This window comes from Heterocephalus glaber, unplaced genomic scaffold (genome assembly GCF_053883595.1).
Source record: "Heterocephalus glaber isolate CG9 unplaced genomic scaffold, H.glaber_assembly_v1.0 deba00000347, whole genome shotgun sequence".
Classification (NCBI taxonomy): Eukaryota; Metazoa; Chordata; class Mammalia; order Rodentia; family Bathyergidae; genus Heterocephalus; species Heterocephalus glaber.
This window is the reverse complement of record NW_028258143.1, coordinates 59,155,257-59,173,965: the sequence shown is the minus strand read 5'-3', so window position 1 is coordinate 59,173,965 and position 18,709 is coordinate 59,155,257. Positions and strand designations below refer to the sequence as shown.

The window sequence follows — 18,709 nt, the reverse complement described above, 5'->3', positions numbered from 1 at the left end:
CATGTTAGAATTGTTGCTCTGCTAATTTGTGATATAGAGCATATCGCAAACTTACTAATTCTCACTTTCCTCATCTATAAGATGGCATTAATAGTATCATGCTCATAGGATTCTTGCACAACAAATGAAATCACGCACCAATAATGCCTAGAACACAGCCTTCTTCAATGAGGGCTAGGTGCTGGCTATTCAGATTCTGAAGCTTTTTGAAAATTATTTGACACAGAAAGCTCAACATTAGTAATTTGTCTAAAATTCTGGCAAAAGTTAAAATGGGAAACTATTTAAAAATATCATTTGAAATCAAAAGGTACTAGTTAGTCACTGGGAGAGCTCCCACAGTTACCAGGCAGTTGTGAGGAAAGTGCCCAAGGGAGTCAATAGGAGAACAGAGTCTAGGAAATAAATCAATGTTTTTGAAAGGAGTATTACTACACCCTCAGATCTATGAAATGTGGAAGAAAAGCAAAATTGCAAATGCAGTTCAAAGAAGATTAATTATTTCATATTTGTCTCAGAGCAAAGAGCCATGTGCTAACCAGGATAATCATCCTGCAGTCTAATCAGGAAAGGAATTGGGGGCATTGTGAAATCATGCAACCTTCATCTTCAGGCTTAATGCAGCACTGGATTAGGTTTCAAAGGGACAGATGTGCAATAAGAGGTACTCTCATCAGTGCAAAGCCATGGTTAGGGTCTAGAAGGAATATTTCTACAATACTGATCACCTCTGGACACAAAAGATATTACTGCCCCAGAGAGGGCACTGTACCATGGCGAAACACAAATTCCACTGAAGAACTGGTGAAAACAAACAGAGCTCAGGCACACTTGGGAAAAATACTGATATAATTACTTTCAAAATTTCAACACAAATCACAATGTGTTCATGGTAAAGAGAGAAGATATGTTAGTGAGTGGAGGCTTTAAATCGATGGCCCTTCTCTGCTAAGAACATTTGAATAAAAAGGAAAGATGAAAGACACCTCCATCTCCACTTTAAAAATAATTATAGGTCATGAGGACAACAGTAATTCACATAAAAATCAGCCCCTAAGACAGGGAGAAAAAGAGAACACGGCTCCAGAAGTAAGTTTGAGATTTAACAAGTTGTATGTCTGATTACCATCTGACTACAAATACTGCAGTTTGATTTAGAAGATAATACAGTTAGATTTAAAAATAAGACACATGTAAAACACAAAGTGAAAACTCAGAAATAACCTTAAGATTTCTATTTAAAACAAACTCCTGCATTTTTCTCATATTGATTTTTTTGGAGACAAATGTCTAGATCAAGTTTGGAACTTCTGCATTAAACCAACTTGTTATCCTTAAGGATCTATGAATCTTATTTTTTAAAGTAAATGTGTAAGAAAATGATATTGAAACTTACCTGATCAATAAAACCTCAAAAATTTTTGTTACGGCTGGGGATTTAGCTCAGTGGTTCCGGTGCCTGCCGTGAAGCTCAAGGTCCCGAGTTTGATCCCCGGTACAAAAAAAAATTTTTTTTGTTACAATTCATTATCAATCTTGAATGGAATCCTTAAAATAATGAATATAAGTGGCTTTGATCAAATACAATATTTTTAACTGAACCTGAGTTAGGGCTTTTAAAGAATAAATATTATAAAGCACAGATTCCATTACTTCCTCATAACTTGTGGATGCTCAAATAAAATACAAGATTTTTTGACATTTGCAAGATATTTGTATATCCTTGTAAACAAAATAGCCTATTGAAAAACTATTATACTTGTTTTTTTCTAGGTGTAAATTGCTCTAAAAGCCCCAGGCATATTTTTTTTTAAAACATTTCTAGTATAGATAGGCCTTATTGGTAAGTGTAGAGTAAACCTCTTGGTTATTTCCCAGCTAGTTGTTAGAAGAAATTATAATAACATTTGTGAGGTTTTTATAGGTCCTAAAATATTTTCTTATTTGCTCTGGTCCCTAGAATACTTGGGTGTGGAAGGTGTGTTTACTTCTCCTATGGATGATGAGGAGACTGAGGTTTAGAAGGACGAAGACTAACACCCAGAAGTACTTGCAGAGTTGGAACTCAAGCCCTGCTCCTCTAATGCACGACCTCTTGCTTTTTCAGTCACAAGATACTGCTGAAAGTAGAGTTATCAGTGAAGATCTGCAGCAAAGATCGGGCTTCTATTCCTAGTTCAGTTCCCTTCAACGGTTTTGAAAACCATTGCAAGACTGGATTTCAAAATATGGCTCCAGCCCCAAGACCGGAGTCCTGCTGATGGCTACAAAGCAGTCTCAAATGTCTGCTGGGTCTTGTTTTAGAAAATAACATTGTATGTTTAAGCTCCTATATATTTCTTACATAGTAAAACCAAGTGATTTATGAAGCCCTCAGATTTGTTGTTCTTACTATCACCAAGTTCATTATGGAAAATATAAATTTATGGACATAGTTAAAAAGAGTTTGCTTGTGTATTGCTCATCAATGAATATTTAGGAGCAAATGCACCACATACCTCATAAACACAAAAAGAAGAAAAAGGCTTATATGAATTCCTTTTTGCTATGTGCACCTTGATGTCTGGTTTGTCTCCTTAGTATGTCCTCTGTGCTCTGCTATGCCGAGCCTCTTGCAACACACCTTGCTTGGGCCTTACAGTTTTGCTAGTTGGTGTACTTCATTATTGCCAGGCATAAGCAACGATGATTCCCAGAAAATGGTGGTGGGAGGATGAGAAGGAAAGAAGGTCCTGTATATAAGCACTAGAAAAGTACAGCTGATGCTGAATTGTCCAGTGGGAGCAGATTTGTGATCAGAATACCTAAAGATTGGCTGTTTTCCCACACTTTGTTTTCATATTGAAGTACATTTAGGAGAGAGATGCTGCCATTATTTTGGTGCTTTTCGGGCCTTCATCCTGTTGTGGAAGAGGACAGGAAGGGCAAGGTCCTTAGTCATTTATGTCACAGGTGAAAAATTGGAAGTTGTCTGCAAGCATTTTATGTTTCTTTCAGCTGTTGTTAGGAAATGCAACCCTGGAATCATTTTCTGCTATAAGTCTTAGCTATGGGTGATTAAAAATAGCCAGGGAGCAGAGAAGGATATAGTTGCAGTTTGCAGAACATAAAAAATGCCCATGCTGCTGAACTGTGCAAGCCACAGGAACAGTTCTCACAGGTGTCCACTCCTCAGAGATTACTTCACTCATCCGCCTCCCAGCACAATTCGAGGTGTTGTCCAGGCTCTCAGGAGGGGGCCCCTCTCCTCTCCTCCCCACTTCTCTGAGCCCAGTAGCAACTACAACCACTGCACTGTTCCCATCCCAGAGGTGCAGGGCTCTGGAAGCTGGGTGTTTTTCTCATGGAAGGCTTTTGCCTCTGGAATTTCCTGATTGTCCCATTTTCCCAAAGCCCCATCTTACTGACCTTCGGGGACTCATGAAAGACTTACTTTCCGTATAAACTTCCCTGTTGGGAAGAGACCTTAAGAGCATAATTTTATAAGAGACTCTTTAGGCAATTATCATTCCTCAGGCTCTTTTTGGAGCCTGCCTCCTGTAGCAATTTAAAATAGAGGACAATTGTAAGAATAAACATCCCGATAAGTGCCTGTCCTTAGTCTTGTGTGAGACTGCCTAGCTGGATGTGAAGATGTTTGGATTCTAAAAATATAAAAACGACCAGCTAGATTAATGCCCCCTTCCCACGCTGATACCTCAGGTGCGCTGGCGCTTGCAATAACCCTAAATTCCAAGATGGGTAATGAACACAACCTGCTCCTTTAGGAAGCTGTAGGGTGGGTTAAGTGTGCATTTGTCAAATCTCAAGCCCACTCTGGAAAGCAGCGTTGGCTTTGGTGGACGCTAAGTTATTTACTCTGCACAATTAGGCCAAGGCATCAACAGCTGCTGGATTAATTATTTATGGTGTTAGTGTCAATCATCTGAGACAAGAACCAAAGAATATTTTAAAATCGTCTAGTGAAAAAAAAAAACCACCCTTGCTGTCTAATCCAGCTCTCTTGTCATTTGTTGCCCTTGAACTTCCTCCCAGTCATCTCAGAAAACCGCTCTCTTGAAATTATTTTTTTCCTTTCCCCACCTAACGTTTCCTTTTCAAGTGCTTTTCAGAACCGAGCACCCTGGCCATGTTTGCACTGTTTTTAGATGCCCTACCTACATCAGGGTGACATGATTCAGTTTTGAAAACTTAAATGATCACGGAATAGAAATCCGAGGGGAGACGAGCCTCCTCCCCCGCCCACGCGCCTTTCTGGTCCCCGCGAGGCTGCGATGCCCTCCGTGCTGCGGGCCTCGCCGGCTCCGCCAAAACCCGCCCAGGCCGCCCCTTGCGGTCTATGAGCCTGGAGCTGGCCGAGCCGGGAAAGCAAATAGTTGGGCTGAGCACCTCCGAGAAGAGTTGCGCCCTGCTCGCCGAGCAGATGAAGCCTCGTCCCCGGGGGCGGCTGGGCGCCGGGCGCGGGCACCTCGGCCCTCGCCGCCCACCCCAAGCGGGACCTGCGCCCCGAGACTGAGCGCGCGTCGGACCCGGGTCGGAGGAGCCCGCGGTCCCCGCGGTGCGCGCGCCTGGAAAGGCGGGATTTAAGGCGGCGCGGCCGCGGGAGCCTCTGCAGTGTCGGGAGCCCCGCGGTCCCGCCTCGCCCGCCCTCGCGTGGTTCCGGGTCTCGCTTCTCCCTGGCAACCGTCCGCAGCCCCGCGCGCACGCCCCCCACCTGGGCGCGGCCGGGCGCCTCCGCCCCGCGCCCGCCGTAGCAGGACGGTCCGGGGCCGCGCCGCGCGGTCGCCGCGCCACCGCCCGGGCTGCAGCAGAGCGCGCGGGAGGGCGTCGGCGCGGAACCCGGCGCAGCCCTGGCGGGACCGCCGCGAGTCCCGGAGCGCGAGCAACAGCTTCCCGGGCCGAGCAGCCACCGCCTCCCGCGCCAGCGGCCCGCGCGCCGAGGTAAGCCCGGGGCGCCCAGCCCGGCCCAGGTCCCCGGAGGAGGCGCCGCCTTCCCGCAAGCCCCCCGCCAGCCTGCGCCGGGCGAGCGAGCCGGCACCCGGGCGAGCCCCGGGCCGGAGCCGGAGCCCCTCCCGATAGAGTTTGCACTTTGTCCCGCAGTCCCACTTGTAGAGGAGGGCGCCGAGCGCCGCTGCCCGGACGCAGAGGCGAGGCTTCTGGAGTCCCTGGAGTTAAAGAGTAGGTCGCGGGAGCCAGGGGAGCAGAAGAGACCCCGGGTGGGCTCCCCTTCCTCAAGGATGGGTGGGGAGCATGGAGGAGGGAGGAGGGGAGAGGGCAGGAGAGTGCCCCACGGTGCTGGTCCCCAGCGCCTCTGCCCCGGGGAAGTTTGGGATTTGTGTCTCCCTCTTAACGGGTACCGGGGTGCAGCAGGAGGCGAGCAGGGCAAGCCCGGGGTCCCCGGAGAGTCCTGCAGAGGAAGAGGGTGAGACGGGGACAGTGAGGCCCGAAGTTCGCACTTGTTGGGAGCCCTGACGGGCAGCCGGGGCCAGCGGGCTGGCGAAGGTGTGGGCGCGGGGAGGGAGGACGCCGGGGCCTGCGAAGGGATGGGGAGAAGGGGAGGGGACCATCTGCTGCCGCTGCTCGGTGCGGGGGCGCGGGGAGGAGAGCTGGCAGCAGGACCTCCCCTGCTTGCTCCCGCTCCGGGGGGGACAGTTTCCTGGGGACCCTGGATGGCGAGAGCTGGGGGTCTTTCCAGGAAGGATTTCCCAAAGCCCAGGAGTAGGAATAAACGCGGTTTGGGACGCTCTCCAGAGTTCCTGGACTGAGAAGGGCTTGCTTCATTCTCATTTCCGTGTGGAGATGAGGTTTGCGGTTCTCTGGTTGCTGCTTTTCTGAGGAGGAGCATCACACCGAGGAGAATTCAAACTTTGTCAAGATGTAGCAAAAGATGCCCCAAATCACATACAAGGAACGAAATGTTTGTGTTGCCAGGTCCAGCCTCAAGCTGGGAAACTGGCGGCTTCCACGCAGTTCACTGAGCTGTGGGAAGTGCGTTTATCAAATTAAAAAGAAAGCTTTTCATGAAGTCAGTAAGCTGCATCTTAGATGAAGTTAAACGTTGTGACTTGAAGGAGCTCTCGTAAACGTTTCGGGGTTTGATTTTAGCAGTTTTCAGTCTTTTGATGGCATTTTTATGCCATACATCTGTTGAGTATGTGTTGCCCATCCTGCGACAGATAGAAGCCTTTGGAATGCACAACACCTGCAAGTTTTACTGCTTGAGATTTTTAAGGGGAAAAAGTGTTTATTTGGTCAAAGCATTGGTTGTTCAGATCTTATATTCCCATAAATCACTTATTTGTGGATTTGTAATTTACACTTTCACCCATTTCCAAAAGTGATTTGAGGAAGTTTAAGATGAAAACCACAAATCATATAGCTATTCCTGTACATCTCCTTGACCTTTCTTGTCTGCATTTGTAGTAAAAAGATGTTAGAAAGGTGAATTCTTCTAACAGAGCAAACATTGTAGTCCTGCCTAGAATCACCCTGGTGGCATCTGTGTTTTCCATGAAAACCCTCCCATTACACAAGTAATGATCTTTTTAGAGAAGTTTAATTAATTCATCTGTGTTAAGAAAAATAATGTTGTTACTTTGTGGCATTTTAACAGTACACAGATTCACAGAGCAGAAAGAAAACAGCAACTTTAACACAGCCTTCTTGAATTGAGGTGGAAAGGAAATCAGTGGAGGGGTTGTTTCCTCTTTGGTCAAATCCGAGAAGGAATTGTGATAAGTTCTTGTCACTCAAACATAGCTGATCAGCGACAGCTGTCAACAGTTGGAGGACAACTTTAGAAACTGTGACTATTGTCTGGTGATCTAGCAAACTAAATCAGGTGTTTTGGCATTGTTTCTGTTGGGCAAGTACCCTGACTGTGACGGAAAAAATCCCTTGAAAACGACTCCAGAGGTGAAATGTCTACACGGAACGACGCTGTGTGGAGTTGAGTGCCATGAAAATGACAGGGTCTTAGTTCCTGGAAGTCCCCTTCTGCCCTTCACCCCTTGAGTTGGAAGATGTCATTGGTTGATTTTTAGGGGCAACAATTTATATGCAAAAACATGATCAATTAGCTAACTTCTCACTAGAGGGACTGCTTCATTCATGAAAATTTTTGTTCACAGAAATAAAGAGCAAAATTGGCTTTTTCCTGTTCCTCTAAGATCTTCTTTTCCGAGATCTAAAGAACAATGATTTGTGATCTGCCCCAGTTTCCACTGCTGTTTCTGTTGTAGTTTTATAAGTCCCATGCACATGCACACGCACATACACACACACACACACACACACACACACACACACACCATTCATAGACCGTTGTCTATATTTTCTCACCTCTCCTATTTCCGTCTCTATTCTTCATAGGTCTCAGAATGGTCTGTTTTGCTTATTTTTTTCCTCTTCCTCCATGTTAGGGAGCTCTCTTGGTTTTACTTTATAGATAATCTCCTCTTGCTATTTTGTGCATTACTTTTTATTCATTGGTTTCTTGTTTTATATATGTGCTACATTATTTCTTCCTAAAGTGCCATCCTAGCTTTGCCGTCCCTCCCAAAGTTCACATTTACATTTTGAGCCACCCAAGAGATGGTATTTATTGTTCTGAGGTGCCTGAAATCTAGCATCCACCTTTGAAACCTAAGTCCATACTTTAATCAGTATCTTTCTTCTATGTGAACAGGGGTGACTGCCTATTTTCATATTTCTCCTTCTGTCTGTGTCTCCCGTGTTGTAATTCATGAGTTCTGCCTCCCCAGTGCCTCATAAGGTCGTTTTCCATCTTGCTCTTCCCACGGTGATGGGCTCTTGTCAGACTGTCACCTCTTTCTAACACAACCACAGTGACCCCTGACTAGTTTCTCCTGTCCAGTCTCTTCTGTTTCCAAACCGTATCACACGTGGTTTTTGAAGAATAAGTTTCCTAAACCATAGCCAAGCTCAGTAACTGGCCAAATAAACTCTTCCCCAGTGCCCTACCAATGACATATGAATCTCTAAAAGCCAAGACTCTACAGTCCAGCCCCAGAGTAGTTTCGCTAAGTGTTACTTTGATCCGGTTCACTGATTCATTCACTCATTTATTTATTAGCGTAATGAATGTTTGCATGCCTGCTGCATGCCAAACAGCTATGGGTAGTAATTTTAAAAATGATTCGCTTGTTGGTTAGTTTCAAATTTTACTTTGCAATATTGAAAGCCACTTCTGAACTCTAATCTTAAGTGGTTGACCTGGGGCTCTGTGATCCCACTGGCTCCCTGGCAGCCCTTAGTTCTGAGGCGTCATCCCTGTCAGGTCCTCCTTGCATCGGGCTGACACTGCTCACTGCTGAAGGCTCCCCCGACACACAGCAGGTCTCTGAGCTCTGGCTCTCTACTGACTGCTCTTCCCTTGGTCTGGAACCGGCCCTTTCACTTCCTGCAGCCCTCTCCACCAACTCTCAGTGCACCAAGAGCATTACTACGCGATTCTTGATCTCCCTGTGCACTCCAGCCTTTACTCCACCTAACCCTGTTACATCTGCTTGGCTTGTTCTTGCAGCACAAGTCAAAGTCTTCCTCATGTCTGCTTATGTGCTTTCTGCCTTCTTCCTTAGGGGCATTGTACTCACTTGCCCTAACTTCAGGCCTTCCTTTCTTGCAAGTAGCCAGCACAGGGCCTGTCATATCAGAGAACATTAACAAACAATTTAAGTGGATGGGTTGAGTTCTAGCTACCTAGTTCTCTAGCCCTGCTAGCAGTAACTGCTTTTTAAAAAATTAACACTTCACTTTGGTTCTTATAGTAGAACCAGTGCTTCTCAAACTTTAATATGCACATAAATCATTAGGAAATCTTATTAAAATGCAGATTCTGGATGAGCAGGCCTTGGATGAGGCCCAAGATTCTGCATTTCTAACAAGCTCCCAGGTAAGGCAGAAATAGATGACCCTTGAACCACAGCAAAGTAGTAGATGACACTTAGCAAGGTTGGGGGTTCGGGGTAACCCCTGCCTCTCTGCCTGGCCTCTCCCAGTGGTTAGTGTTCCTTCAGTGCAACTTTCTCTTTTGAAAGTACTGATGCCTGGACACACACCCCAAAGCTGAATAGAAACTTGTTTATTCCCATGGATTTCCTTATTATTTTACTGCTACATTATTATAATTGCTAGTTCTCCCCGTTGGATTTTTCTCTGGCTAGTGCCATGGCTTTGTGATACATTCCATCTGATTTTCTCCTTTTTACAGATTGTGGCTGTTCTTTCTCACTCTGCTTTGAGACATTTTTTTTCTTTGCTTGTCTTTGCTCTCTCTGACTCTTGAAATTCTCTTCAGGTGCTTTGGCTGACTCTCTGCCCCACGTGTTTTCCTATCACTTCCAGAATTTCTCAGTGAAAGGAGCCTTAAACTATGGTTCTGCCTTTCCTGCTAGTGTGAGCCACAGGGAGGAGCTGTTTCTTTCTGGGCTCCTCCAGCCCCTGTTGGTGGCAGTGTTGGTGATACAGTTTCCCCAGGCTGCTTCAGCACCAGAATGCCATGTGGAGCTTCACGTGGGGCAGGAGCAGGCTGGGAGGAGGAACCCAGGCTCCAAGATGTTGCCTGGGTTGGTGGCTGCCCCCGTCTGGTGTTCTTTCACATTCCTGTTCCAGATAAACAACTTGAACTTTCACTGTTGTTCTAGCACTAAGTGGAGAAAGATTCTTGTTCCTTAGGAAAATGACTTTCTTAGTTTCTTCTAATTCAGTTGTTTTCATCTCTTGGATTGACATTAAAATCACTTCAGGGGCTTTCAAAAATACACTCTTACCTATCTCCAGGTGATGTTTTAATTTATCACTTTTTTATAAACCTCCCCAAGTGATTCTAATTTCCAGTCTCGGTGGAGGACTACAGCATCTGATCTGCAAAGGCAGTGCTGGGTGGTAGCAAAGAATACAGCCTCCTTCTGAGCCAGACCCTGGTGTTTTCCACTCATCAGCTCCAAGAGCTTGGGGGAGGTCATTTGTATTCTCTGGGCCTTGATTTCTGCATCTCTGAAGTGGGTTGACTGGTTGTGTGAAGAACGTCAGAGGTGCCTTCAGCAAAGCCAGTGCAGGAGAGCTCTGCACACTGTGATTCGTCCAGAAAGGGCAGCAGCTGCTTGTCACGATAATTATACCATCACAACTTAAAACTCCCTGAATTTGGTGAAGGGTTACCTTGACTTAGCACTTTCCTCACCCCTTGTTTAGCTTCAAGAGATTCTGTAGAATAAAATGTTTGAAAAAAAAATATGAGCATATTCTCAGAAATGGTTAAAAAAGAAGTACAGAAGCATATATACTAATAAAAAGCAATCACTTCTGTTTTTGATTCATTTGGTGCCACATCAACTCTATGATCTCATAAATAGCTGAGATGGATTAAAAATACTTATAAACTGATACAAAAAGATGACCAGGCTTTCATACCTACTTAATGATAAATGACTTAGCCCTTTAATAAAGACAGTTCTATCATCAACAAATAAAAAGGATTGAAATTCATGGGCCTAAGAGAGCATTTTATTTTGGTAATAAATATGAATGTGCAAAGCATTTACATTTCTGAGTTTATAATGGGAAATGGAATTTTAAAATAAAGCATATACAGAGAAATCCTATCTTGTGCAGGCTAAAGCTAATCAACATTTCCTTCTCTTTGGCTGAGATTCTGAAAGCCATCATGCCGTTATGTTATCATTATATTAGCAAAACAATGATCAGATAAATGGACATAACCAATATTAACTGAGAAGCCATATCTCATTTTTTTCTTCACGTATCTGAAAATGAATAAAGGATGTTCTGTAATTTCAGTGGGTTTGGCAAAGGTACCAATCATGATTACCAGGGATTGTTGTGCTGATTTCCTTTGCATGGGAAATAACTGCGATTAGTACTGCTTCTTACCTTTTCCTCTCAGAATAACAGCTGTCCTTTCTGGATTATTTTTTGATGAGGAAGAATATTTTCCAGTTAAATCTTCATTAACAGCCTGATGGTTATTCTCCACACCATGATGTGTACTTTTTAATAACACAATTAAGATATAATGAAATGTAAAAAAGTGCCATTGAGGGCCGGGATTTAGCTCAGTAGTTCCGTCGCCTGCCTCGCAAGCACAAAGATCGGAATTTGATCCCTGGTACCAAAAAATAAATAAACAAACAAAATAGTGCCATTGAACTTCTAAATCTTTACTTCAATGCACTGTGTTAAAATAAAATTATGTAAAATCCTGCAGAGAGCTATGATTTTTGATGCATCATAGTTAAAGTGGTCAATCTGATGGATAGTCTGGTAAGTAAGATTTTATATTCTACAGGCCTGGACTCTTGGTGAGCTTATACTGGTTTCCAATTAGATTCTAATTCTCAGGCTTAACAGATTACTGTTACTTGTGAAAAATTTGATATAGATATGGAAATGACTACCACTCAGTCAAAGATAACCATTAAATGATTGTGTTTTTAGAGTTAAAAGTAACCTTTGTACAATATCCTCATTGATAAATTAGAAACATGAGATTCAGAACACTTAGAATATTTCAAATTTGAGTCTGGGAAAATGAACACATTGTAAAACAAAATTTACTAATATTAACACTGGCGTTTAAAGTTCATGTAGGAATTGTATGGCTCCTGTGATGTCCTTAATTTTGATACTTTGGAAGTGGAAACTCTTTTCCATAAAGGTTTAGGGAGAAAGGTATTACATTGTACATTAAGAAAAATCTGACACTCAGAGTAAGGATTCAAAGCATAAAATGCCATTATTTGCATGCATATAAATATGCTTGTGTATGATAAGGGCATTTGGATTTTGTTTACATGAAATATTTTTATTTCAATCAGTTGGCCATTGCACATGTTCTTATATACCTTAGGCACTGATGATTAAACATACTCATTGCCCGTGTGTATCACACTATTAAAGGTGGAAAGTATGTAGCTTAAATGGTCAAGTTCTGGGGTTGACTTTGTGAATATAGAGTGGCTGATAATCCTGATATGTCAACTTCATTGGTAAGAAATACCTAGCAGATTAGTAGAGCATGCTCCTGCATAGTCTGGGTGGGTCATGAAGGTGGCCATGGGTACTATATGTGGTCCCTCACCCTTTCCTCTCTGGCACTGTTCCCCTGCTCTGCTTCCTGGCTGCCATGAACTGAACAGCTTTGCTCCACTGTACCTTTCCACAGTAATGTCTCTGCCTTGGAGCAGCCATCTAAGGATTGAAACTGTGAGCCAGATTAAGCTTCTCCTCCTTTGTGGATATCAGATATTATGTCCAATGACAGGAAAGTGACTAATACAGATTTTGATACTGGAAAAGTGAGATTGTTGCTGTGATTGTACTTGACTATCTGGTTTAAAAGCCTTTGAAACTGGTTTATGGGAAGAGTTTGGGAGGGTTTTAAAAAGTGGGCTAGAGAAGCCCTAAAATGCTCTTTAAAAAGCTTGATTTGTATTTTTGCTCAGAGTTTAGAACACCAAGATGCAGATGGTAAAGGCCAGGGTTAGGAGGCTTCAGTTTGGAACAAGGACTTCATTAGCAGTTGCAGTAGAGGATATATGTGGTACACTCTGTTAGAAAATGCGTCTACATTTTGCCCATGTCCTGAAACTTTTCATGGAACTAAAATTAAGGGAGGTAGACTAATCAGCCAAACATTCAGGCTGTCGCTTGGGCAACATTGGCTGATATTAGCTAGAGTTATAGAAGAATCAAGGGCAAAAGACAGCAGAACATTTTGAAAACTTAAGTTTTAGTATAAAAGGAATCATAGGTAAAGTTGGGGTCCAAGGAAGAGTGGCTGATAAAAAGATTAGCACCATTAAAAAGAAAGCAAGTACTTTATACAGGGGCAAGAAGAAAGATGCCTTGAGAGCATCACAGGAATCAGGAGACCCCACTCATTGCATGCTAAAGGGTACAAATGTGCCAAACTTTTATTTGAGAAGAAAGTTCTTGGGATGTCTGCTCAGAAGGGCCTCTTAGGGAATTAGCTTCCTAGGATTCACTGTGCTCAGTCATGCACACACTCAGAGGCCACTGCAGCCAAAGTCCAAGAGGACCTGGCTACTGTTTGAGCTGGCAGCTGACCTTGACATCATCCACATGATGATGGCTTTACTACTATGCAGAGAGCAACAGTTGTGAGGTCAGAGGCTTCTATTCAGATTTCAGAGGAAGCCTGGGAGGACAGACCAGGAGCCCTAAGATGCCAATGCACAAAGGAGTGGGAATGAAGTCAAAGGTGCAGTGGAGACTCCAGGAAGGTGGAGATGCCAGGAATGTAGAAGGTCAATCAAGGAAAGTGAATGGCTGAGAATAGAGCCAGCCCAAGAAAGAAGCCTCATGAGCTGCAACCAACAAGGCCACAGAAGTGGGGCCACTTAATGCTCTTTGGAAATCACATTTTACCGTCTTGTGCCAAGGATGTTGGACATGGAGCTACAGGATTTAATATTTGTCTTTTTGTTATGATTTCTTTTCTATCCCTCTATTCCTCCCTTTAGAAATGGAAATGTTTACCCTATGACATTGTACTGTGGGATTATGTAACTTGCTTTTGATTTTTACAGAGGTACCCAACAAAGAGTTTGCCTTGAGTCTCAGAAGGACTTGGACTTTTGAAAAATGCTGGAATTGTTGAATTTTCTATTGTCTTTATTTGGAGATTAAGTATGGTTTAAAGATATATGTTTGGGTGTGAGGTTGACAAGGGGTAGACTGTGACCTGTAATCCTGATATATCAACTTCATTGGATTAAGAAGCACCTAGTAGATTAGTAGAGCATACTCCTGGGTGTGTCCAGGTGGGTCATACAGGTGTGGCCTTCAGTACTATATGTGGTCCCTTACTTCTTTCTCTCTGGCACTATTTCCCTGCTCTGCTTCCTGATTATCATGAATTAAGCATCTTTGCTCCATTGTGCCCTTCGACCATGATGTCTGTCTTGGACCTAGCTGACCAAGGACTAAAATTGTGAACCAGATTAACCCTCTCCTCCTTTAAGTTGTGGGTTTCAGCTATTGTGTCCAGTGACAAGAAAGTGATGAATGCATGCAGATTCCAGCTCTTTCTCTTATTAACGTGTGACTTTTATTGAGTTACATAACCTCTCAGTGTCATAATTTTCCAGGTCTAAGAGACAATAAAAGAACCTTTCATGAGACTGTTATTAAAAAAAAAAAGATAATGCATGTAACATACATAACACAGTTCTTGGTACCTACAATATTCACAGAGGTAGCCATAAATGTATATTATAAAGTTTAATCATTAGTCCATATACCTCATAGGCACACTGATTTCTTTGCCAAGAGAACTTTTGCAACTCTGACATTTGAGTCAGTTTGAAACTTACTTGGTATTTTTCAGTTACATATTTTCTATTTTCTCATCTACTTTTCCTTGTTTATTTTGGAAGAATAATGAAATGAGAGGGTGAATAGGGGTGTGGTACTGTGAGCACATCCACCACATGAGAATTTGGAGCCATGTGAAGCACAGGATGATTTTTACTAACAGGAGTAGCTTCTAGAACTTTAGGAAAGACAGAGGGGCTGAATACAGCTTCTTCAGGAATGTGCTTCATGAGCTTGGTGAAAACCTGGAATGTTTGGATGTGACTCAAATCAGGGAATGATGGAGGTATAGAAGTCAGATTATGTATGCAGATTCTGTGGAACTAGGGTAGATTCATTTAAGGGCAGTCTCTTCTTAGGTACCTGAAGTGTAATTGGGTGGTCACTTGGCTCCTCCTAGGTTTATAGATATTTATTTTAACACCTGAATTGGATTTGTTAAATTAGAACTTAGAAAGCAAAATAATTGGGGCAAGAGAATAAATAATTGGTGAACTATATGAAGGAATACCAGAGTTTAAGTCTGTATGTGTCTCATTACTACATGTATAGTTCTTAATGGTCAGTCTCACTCCATAGGAATAAAGTGTTCAACACTCAGAATGTGGAAGATAGGATCTTAGTCTTATTCCTCTTTTTCATAACTATGTTTTCCTCTTCAATGCTTCACCATGCTAGTTCTAAAAGTATCCTTGGTATGATAATTCTTAGACTTTAAGCATGTAAAAGAATCCGTGGGAGATTGCTCAACATGCGGGTCCTTGTTATTCAGCCTTGAAGATTGCATTAGTTAGCTGTTACTGTGACAAAATACCTGAGATAAATAATCTAAGGGCAGGAAAGATTTATTTTGGCTCATGTTTATAGAAGTTTCAGTCCATGGTTAGTTGGTTCCTTTGCTTTTGGGCCTTTGGAAAGGCAGAGCATCACTGTGGGGGGCATGTGGTGGAGCAAAGCTGTTCATGTTTGGCAGCAAAAGAGAGCGAGGAAGGAGCTGGGGTCCCAGTATCCCCTTCAAGGCTATTCGCACAGTGACCTAACTTCCTCCAACTACATCCCACCTCATAGAGATTCCATTACCTCCTAGTAGAGCCACAGATAGGAGACCACACATTTAAGAGATTAGGCCATTGGAGAATATTTCTGATCCAAATCACAGTAAAACTGAAAACTCACCAGGTCTCAGATAGAACCCAGACCACACTTGGACACTAGCACTAGCTCTCAACTGGGGTAACATATCAGAATTACTTGAGGTTCTTGGTAAAGTCTAGTAAAATATGCCAAGTTCAGTTCCCTTGTGCCACATGCCACTCCTTAAGTTGCTCTGAGAGCCATCCAAGTGGAGCCTGTTTTGGGAATTCTGGGCTCCCTACCTGACTATTCCCTGGCCTTTACCCATAAGTTTTATTCCTCCTTGGTTCTCCACAGCAGTGTGGTCAACCGGCCAGTGTCTCTGTGAGCTCATTTGTGATATATGATTTCTGGGGTTCAAACCTAATGTTACTAAATCTAAAAGGAGGTGATAGGAGGTAACTTCCCGTAGACAGCCTTTTTCCCTGGCTCTCCAGATGACTATGTCTGGATGATGTTTTCTGAGCACCACACTATGGAGTTTCACCTTTGCCTTCATGACTCACTTAAAGACAACCCCACGGTTTTGCTAACCACATCGATGACCTTACAGATAGCTCTGGGACTGCCATGACTACTGAATGTCAACAGTGTCTCTTCCTTCTTATGTCTCCAGGTTTCTCCCTTCTCTGCATCCTAGAAACAGCCAGCTGTCCTGTCTTTGTGGTTTTATGGTGGGGAACAACAGGCTCTTTTCTCTACAGTCCTCTTCCCTTCTTCCTTTTTCAGAGTTGCCAAGTAGAGATGAGCTGACTGTGCCAAAGGTACAGATGTTAATGGCGCACATTTATATTGCTGCTGTCCTGGTAGAGACCCCTGTAAGCCCTTTCAAATCCTTGAAGTCTTCCTTGCTCACTGTGCATCGCTTACATAAGTAAGGTTTAAATTTGTCAAGAGTTTCACAGGTTCTCTGATCTGTTGTCTTCCTCTTATATTGCACTGGGAAAGAAACAACGTCAGGTACTCTTGGCTGATATGGATAAAAGGTATTCTGATCTTGAGAAATATTTGATGGTTGCGATTATGTTTCTGAATTGTCAAGAATTATAACCGAGAATTTTGTTTGCTCTGTGTAACAGTTCTTCTGAGTCTTCAGGGGATGTGCTCAGTAGACCCATTTTAAATGCAAATTGTAGAGGGTTTTTGTTGCTATATTAAAGTGATGAACAAAAATGACATCAAAATTATTAAGCATTGTGGCATAAACAGCTCTAACTCTAATAATTATTTTAAAATCCAGCAATAGAGTTTCATTTTGTAACTAGCACTTTGTTGTATAAAATCCCTGAGAGTGATGGAGGGATTGGTGGCATAAAGGGTAACAGTGTGGGATCTCCTCATTGTAGGGGCATGTTATGCTCGAACCCTGCATTCAGCCTCATAGATGATTCAGCCCTCGTAGATGCCAGCCTCTTTCCTCAACTGCAAGGAAAAGCTCAATGGCTACTGAGGGAGCAGAGGGTGGTCAAGGTGAGCATTTGGTAAAAAGTATTCTTATTCAGGAAATGGGGTAAGCAACGATTCAATAGGGGAGAGTCTTAGTTACTTTTCTTGTTGCTGAAATAATACCCAACATCCAGAGTTACAGAAGGAAAGGTTTATTTAGCTTACAGTTTGTAGAGGTTTCAGTGCATAGATGCCTGGCTCCAAGGCAGGGTGGGACATGGCAGAGGGGCAACTGTATATTGCGGACCAAAGGTAGCAAAGCAGCCACAGAACAAGGGAGGGGCCCTCAACAGCATCTTTCTGCCCCTTTTATCTTATGTGGACTACTTAGGGTGGGAAGCACTACACCCTCATTCCTAGTGCCCTTGAGCCTAGCATTTCACCATGAATCAATTCCAGAAAAAGTCCCACCTGTGACTGCGTGATATATAGACCCAAACCATAACAGAGAAGGAATTATGCATATAGAAAATAACGATATCAGACTTTATAGATATGAAAAGGCAAATTAGTGATCACATGGCAAGTTTATTTTCTAAGAAAGGCAACATGTGAGCTGCTTCATAGCACTAATTATGGTAGTGGTTTGCAGAGCCCTCCACAGGATGGATTTTTAATGTCTGGAGAGCCTGTGCTTATTGGGAAGGTCATACCACTCCACAGGTCTCTCCCATAGCCCACTGTGTCTCTCCTAAGCCTCCCAACCAAGAAGAAGTGTGCACTAGGATCAGGATTTCAGCATTGTTGGAAGTCACTCTGTGCAACTCAGCATGATAAAGGACACAAAGCAAACTGTGGCTCTCCCCCTTCCCCATGGCTGCTGTTTCTCAACCCCTTTTAGCAAGAGGACTGAACAAATGCCTCACCATCTGTGTCAGATGAGAAGGCTCCGAACTGACCTGGCAGTTGCCTGCGAACATTGAAAGGGTGACATGTGGATAAGGAAATAGATTTGTTTCTTGAGGATCCAGTGGACATGACCAGATTCAGTGGGTGGGGTTACAGGGAGAAAGAGTTCAACTCGGTATGAGAAAGAACTTTCTAATGATTCAGGCTGTCCAGTAACAGTATGGCTGCCTGGAAGGTTCCCGCCCCTCAGGCAAACACGTATGCAGTGGATGGATCAAGCCACCCAAACAGTGTGCAAGGAATCCTGGCACCTTGACATTATTGATAAAATAATTTGAAGAGGGACTATAGCCAAAGGAGGAGATTATAAGAACAAAGATGGGAAAGAAGTGTCCCTGAGCTTCTTAAAAGATGAAAGAACAATTACTTTACCTCTTCATCCCTAGCTTTTATCATTTTCCCAGCTTTTAAGTATATTGTACTCATTGAGCACCTATTGTGTGCCACAACCATAGCTTGAATTCTGCCTTTGTTTCCGGCTCTTCACACAGGGTTATGCTTTGTGGTCATGTTTGTTGACTTCTCGCAAGTTGTGTTGTACAACCATCATACCTGAGCTGAATTCCTTGGTAACTTTTTCATGTTCCCATACCACTTTTCCTATGTGTCACTTCTGATGCTTGCAACATTATATTGCAATGTGATGATCTCTGTGTGTTGATTTTCCTCACTAGACTGCAAGCTCCTTGAAAGCAAACTCCTTGACATTTTTATCAAGTTAATGACCATACCAATGTCTGGCAAATAATAAATGTTAATGGATTATTGACTGAATATTCAACTATTTCTTCCATTTTGCCCCTTCAGCCAAAAGAAATACTTGGGATGAGTTTTATCCTCA

At 43.2% G+C, this 18,709-nt stretch overlaps 1 protein-coding gene across 3 annotated transcripts in view; it reads left to right on the top strand.

Moving 5' to 3' along the window:
- The first annotated feature begins 4,814 nt into the window (after window positions 1–4,814).
- Window positions 4,815–18,709, top strand: part of Znf385b (zinc finger protein 385B) — a 423,340-nt gene continuing 409,445 nt past the window's right edge. For 2 of the 3 annotated variants that reach the window (XM_004868150.4, XM_004868149.3), the window contains exon 1: window positions 4,815–4,941. The gene's annotated coding sequence lies outside the window, so the exon portion shown is untranslated. The remainder of the gene's footprint in view (window positions 4,942–18,709) is intronic. The other variant, XM_087201052.1, reaches the window with a different exon arrangement.